This window comes from Dipodomys spectabilis, unplaced genomic scaffold (assembly GCF_019054845.1).
Source record: "Dipodomys spectabilis isolate Male_0828 unplaced genomic scaffold, ASM1905484v1 ptg000193l, whole genome shotgun sequence".
Lineage (NCBI taxonomy): Eukaryota > Metazoa > Chordata > Mammalia > Rodentia > Heteromyidae > Dipodomys > Dipodomys spectabilis.
In genome coordinates, this window is record NW_024870870.1 from 1,240,458 (window position 1) to 1,246,147 (window position 5,690).

Consider the following 5,690-nt stretch of genomic DNA (forward strand, 5'->3'; position numbering starts at 1 on the left):
GAAGCACATCATGATTTGAAACCTTTGACCTCTCCTAATTGGGCCCTCGGTGGCTAGATTTTGGGGTTGAACACAGGGTGAAGGTGCTGACCATGAGTTCAGAGCAGAAGCTCAGTGTTTTCCCATTTAGTGTCACAGCTTCACTTCTGGTGTGTGTGTGTGTGTGTGTGTGTGTGTGTGTGTGTGTGTGTGTGTGTGAGTGAGTGTGTGTGTGTGTGTGTGTGTGTGTGTGTGTGTGTGCATACACCAGTCCTGAAGGACTCAGGAACTGACCACTGACCTGAGTTTCTCTTGTACAAGGACAGCACTCTACCACTTGAGCCACAGAGCACTTTAGATTTTTTTTTTCTAGTGAGGTGGCACTGAGGATTCAAGCCCAGGTTTCATGCATGCAAAGCACTCTACCCCTAAGACACATTCCTAGCACTCCACTTCAGGTTTCTTTTTTCTTATAAGTTGGAGGAGTTGAAGTCTGGGCCTGGGTGCTGTCTCTTCAGCTCAAGTCTAGAGCTCTACCACTTGTGCTAAAGAGCCCCTTCAGATTTCTGGTGGTTCATTGGAGATAACCATCTCAAGGAATTTCTTGCTCAGGCTGGCTTTGGACTGTGATCCTCAGCTCTCAGCCTCCTGAGTAGCTAGGATGACAGGCGCGAGTCACTGGTACGCAGCTTCCACTTCAAGTTTCTAAGTGGTGAATAGGAGATAATAGTCTCATGGGACCTTTTGTGTCTGGGATAGTTTGGAACGCAGATCATCAGATTTCAGCTTCCTGAGTAGGCAGGATGACAGACCTCAGCTAAAGACACCTAAGCTCTGACACTATACTGAAAAGAGTCGTTGGCTCCACGTGGTAGAGTGCTAGCCATGAGCCCAAGATGAAAGTCAGTGCCTCGGCTCTGAGTTCAAGGTACATGATGGAGAAAAGTAAACCAAAATAATTGTCTGCAGGAAACAACTCACTACATTTCAGTACATACATCATTTTGGCCCTGACATGGGGACATATCTGAGCCTCAACTTTCCCATCTGCACAATCATCTTACTTGTGGAGCTTTTACAAGGACCAGATGAAAGAATGAACCCCGTGAAGGACTAGGCATACAACAACTCATGAAGAACTCATCACATAGCTGTATCCCACATGCTGTCATTAGAATTAGGGTGCTTTAATCAGTATCACCATTCTTTTAGAAACACATCACAAACCTCACAAAGTTCACATCTAATGATTTAGAGGGGTGGTTTTTTTTGGGGGGGGAGTCAGCCACATGGAATGCACTCAAAGGTTGGGGGTACTATCCTAAGATATTTAGCTCAAGCCTAGAGCTCTGCCACTTTGAGCCACAGGTCAGAGTTTCACAGACTTCATGCCAGGACTGAGTTCTAAACCCACCACTGTCAGATCTCAGCCCCTGAGTATCTTGCATGACAGGGGTGAGTGATCCAGCAGCATCTGTTTCGGTGGAGCTGGGTTGCAGTGGTTTACCTCTGGCTAAGTCGGGTTAGATGTCACCTGTCAACACCAGACTCCCAGCTTGCTCTGTGATGAGGTATTTGCTGTCTATCCTTATATCATTGCAGTCAGAACATTCTATCTTTTTTTTTTTGGTGCCACTACTAGGGTCTTAAATAAGGGTCTAGACACAGCCCCTATGCTTTCATCCTCAAAGCTAGTACTCGACTACTTAAGCAAGACAGCACAACTTTTGGATTTTTCTGTCCATGTGGTAGTGAGGAATCGAACCCAGGGCTTTGTATGTCCTAGGAGAGCACACTACCACTGATCCCCAGGAGTGACAAGTGTACAAACAGATAAATGTGTAGATTGGTGCATAGATAGGTAAGTAGGTGGATAGATAGATAGACAGATAGATAGATAGATAGAGAGGTATATGCTTAAAACAAGAAAGAGATGTCTGTACATTATGAAATAGCATATACAATATTGCTACCGATTATTGGCAATTAAATTATTCCTTCCTTTTTTAAGTATCATGATTGAATAAATAATAAAGTATTAATTGAAAATTAATGTAGTATAAATTTTGTATATAGTTTTATAATATAATCATACACTAGTAATTTATTTGTTACTTTTATAACATTTCATTTGTATGGATGTATATCAGAATGCGCCTTAGAATCTCCCACCATTCATTAGTGGCAGTACCAGGATTCAACCTCCAGGCCTAAGTTGCCTCTTTTGGCTATGGCTTCCCTAATAGCCCACCAAATATCAGCAATGCAAGGTCATGTACACTTTCTGGGCCTTGTCATTTAGACCCTGGATGGCCACAACGCAAAGGTGGAAGAAAAAGTAAAACCACCTTCTTGAACTTCTCAGTTTTTTTTTTTTTTTATTGTGAGAATACCATACAGAGGAGTTACAATTACATGAGCAAGATAACCAGTACCCTTCTTATAAAGCATTGTTGCCTCCTCTTTGTTTCCCCTTCCCATCTCAATTTTATCCTTCTCTTTTGTTTTTTTTTTTTTACTAGCCTCAAGATTTGAACTCTGGTCCTAATATCCCAGGGTTGGTTGTGGCAGAGATGCCAAGACCTGAGTTCAAGCCCCATGCTTTGGCCAAAAAAAAAAATAATAAGGCCCTGGCTTGGAATTTGCACCATTTTTCTGGCAGGCTTTTGATTTGAACTCAGGGTCTGGGTAAATCTGTGACACTGTAGGTGAAGGGGAAGATCACCGTCCTTGAAAACAAGAAATTCAGACCAATTCCTAGAGCCTGAATTGAAGCCCCAGCACTGGAAAAACTAATATTTATATATGAGATCTATTTATATTGCATGGGTTTACAGCTTATGACGTTTATTACACTTATTAATTTAGTATTATTACACATGTAATGTTTCATTTCCTCATATCACCTAGGATATATTTGAATATGGATTATACATCATGCTGAGACCAAGGACTGTCACAGAGAAGAAAAAAATGTGTCAAAATTAGCTTCTTACTCCACGAATAAATTTTTGGCCATGCTGGGATTTCAACTCATAATGCCCAATCCATAAATGGGGTCACAGTCTTAGCAGACCAGGGTGTGGCAAACTGAGCTGCCAGGAAGTCCTGAGGACCTGTGATCAAGCCACAGTAGTGCCCAATATATAGATAGATAGAAAGATAGAAAGATAGATAGATAGATAAATTGATAGATAGATAGATAGATAGATAGATAGATAGATAGATAGATAGATAGATGTATATATATGTGAGTATGTGTGTATATATATATGCATATATATTCAGGGAGGGAATGTTAAGATATTATATATATAACCAATTATTAGTGATTACATTATGCCTCCATTTAATGAAGTATTATTGTTGAATACTTACAAAATCTGTAATTAAAAATTAGTCAAAACCCTTCCTTTAGGTGCTAGAATGGAAGATATAATCCAGTAATTTGTGTGTGGCACTCTAAAATAGAATCAAGAATTAACAGCAAATTATTACTTTTATGCATTCCATTAGCATTCACATGAGTAGGAATGAGTTTGTCAGATTCTACCTCCATTTGTGGGGGGGCAGTCCTAGCATTCGAACTCCAGGCCTGGGTAGTTTCCTTAGAATGCAAACCATTGGAATGGCACTGTGAAGACTTCAGATTGTCACGATTAAAAAAAGAACAAGAAGAAAAGAAAGCCAGGTGTCAGCGGCTTCTGCCTATAATCCCAGTTCCTCAGGAGGCTGAGATGTAGAGAATGCCAGTTTGAATTCAGCTGGGGCAGGAAATTTCCTGACACTCTTATTTCTAAAAGACCACAAGGAAAAAAATGCACAAATGGATGGGGCTGTGGCTCAAGGGCAGAGCACCACCCTTGAGCAAAAGGAGCTCAGGGACAGCGCCTAGGCTCATAGTTCAATCCTGGACCTGCCAAAAAAAAAAAAAAAAAGGAGGCAGTAATTCTATGTCTCTGTGTATAGATGGATGGTGTATGGATGATGGGCATTCAGCAGGTTGCCCATGCCCAGCCCCCAAACCTGGGCAAGCTTGGACAAGCACTGAGACAATACTAAGTCTGAGCCGGCAGCTTGAACAAAGCATCCTTCTCTGCCATTTAAGTACTGAAGCCCCAAAGGCTTTGCCTGGGCTGGTGTGTGCAACAGGTGCATTATGTTGTGGGTTAGGTGTCCCATCAGGACACCTAGAAGCCAGCCACTGCCTCCAGGGAGACCACACTTCCTAGGCTGTAGGAGTTGTCCAAGGTTCTGGCTCCATATTCTAGATCCCTCTGTAGGATGTGGGGCCTGGTGCCTATCACTCATTCATTATTCCTGACTGCCAAGTCTCAGGCTGGTCCCAAATCCTGCGAAAGATAGGACATAGCCAGTGATTTCTGTGCCGAAAGGGGTTAGCCAATAAATTCCACCCTCGTAGCTCCTGTTAGAAGTGAGCCTTGGGCTGTGAATGTGGCTTAGTTGTAGAGTGCTTACCTAGATTGCATGAAGTCATGGGTTCGATTCCTCTGTACCACAGAAAAAGAAAAAGCCAAAAGTGGCACTGTGACTTAAGTGATAGAGTGCTAGCCTTCAGAAAAGAAGCTCAGGAACATGCTCAGACCTTGAGTTTAAGCCCCAAGAATGTCAAAAAAAAAAGGGACCCGGTTGAGACATATTCTTCTGGGACTCAGAGGAGGGCCGAGGTTAGAAGTAAGAGGTAAAGGTCAGGTACTGGTGGCTCACCCCTGTAATCTTAGCTACTCAAGAGGCTGAGATCTGAGGATCAAAATTACAAGCAGGAAAGACTATAATGAGACACTTTTCTCCAATTAAACACCCAAAAAGCCAGAAGTAGAGCTATGGTTCAAGTACTGGTGTGTTAGCCTTGAACACAAAAGCTCAGGGATACTGTCAAGGTGATGAATTCAAACCCCCCAGTCTGGCAAAACACACACACCAGTCAGCCTTCACAAGTTCCATCTCTAGCAATTCCATATTTTTTTAAAAAAGAGGGAAAAGTGAAGGAAAGAGTTGCTCCAGGAGGTGATACAACTTGTGCCAAAATTCCACAGGAGTTATAAGATGTGGAACAACACAGAGAGCCTCAGGCAGAAGGTACAGCATGGGCAAAGGTCCTGAGGTATGGTGTAGAGCCGGTGGTGTGGGTGGAATGAAGATTCTGTGGCTTCAGACAAGTCTGGCAGGACATTCAAGGCTGGGTCAAGGTTTGTACTTGAATCACAGGTAGGGCAGAGGGTGGGGACCCAGAATGGGGCCCAGGGGGGATTAGCTTGGCTTTTCACCATGGACCCCAGCCATTTTCAGTGGCTAGAAGCCTATTTTTCACAGCTCCTGACCCTCAGAGGCCTCCTTTGCATGGAGGAGTCAGGGCAAATGCAGGGAAGAACTCTTTCTTAAGAACAGTTTCTAGCCATCAGTGGCTCAACCTCTGTAAATCCTAGCTATCCAGGAGACTGAGATCAGATATAGTGGGTCAAATATAGCTCAGGAGAAGAAAGTTGGTGAGACTCTTTTCTTGCCAATGAACTACCAAAAGACAGAAATGGAAATGTGGCTCAAGTGGTAAAGTGCCAGCTTGAGAAAAAGTTAAGAGACCAGGGCTCAAACTGAGTTCAAACCCCAGTACTGGCACAGAAAAAAAATAAAGAAAAGCTTTAAGAAGCTCCTAGCCCACTGTGGTGAAAGGCCAGATCAGCTAAGTGTGT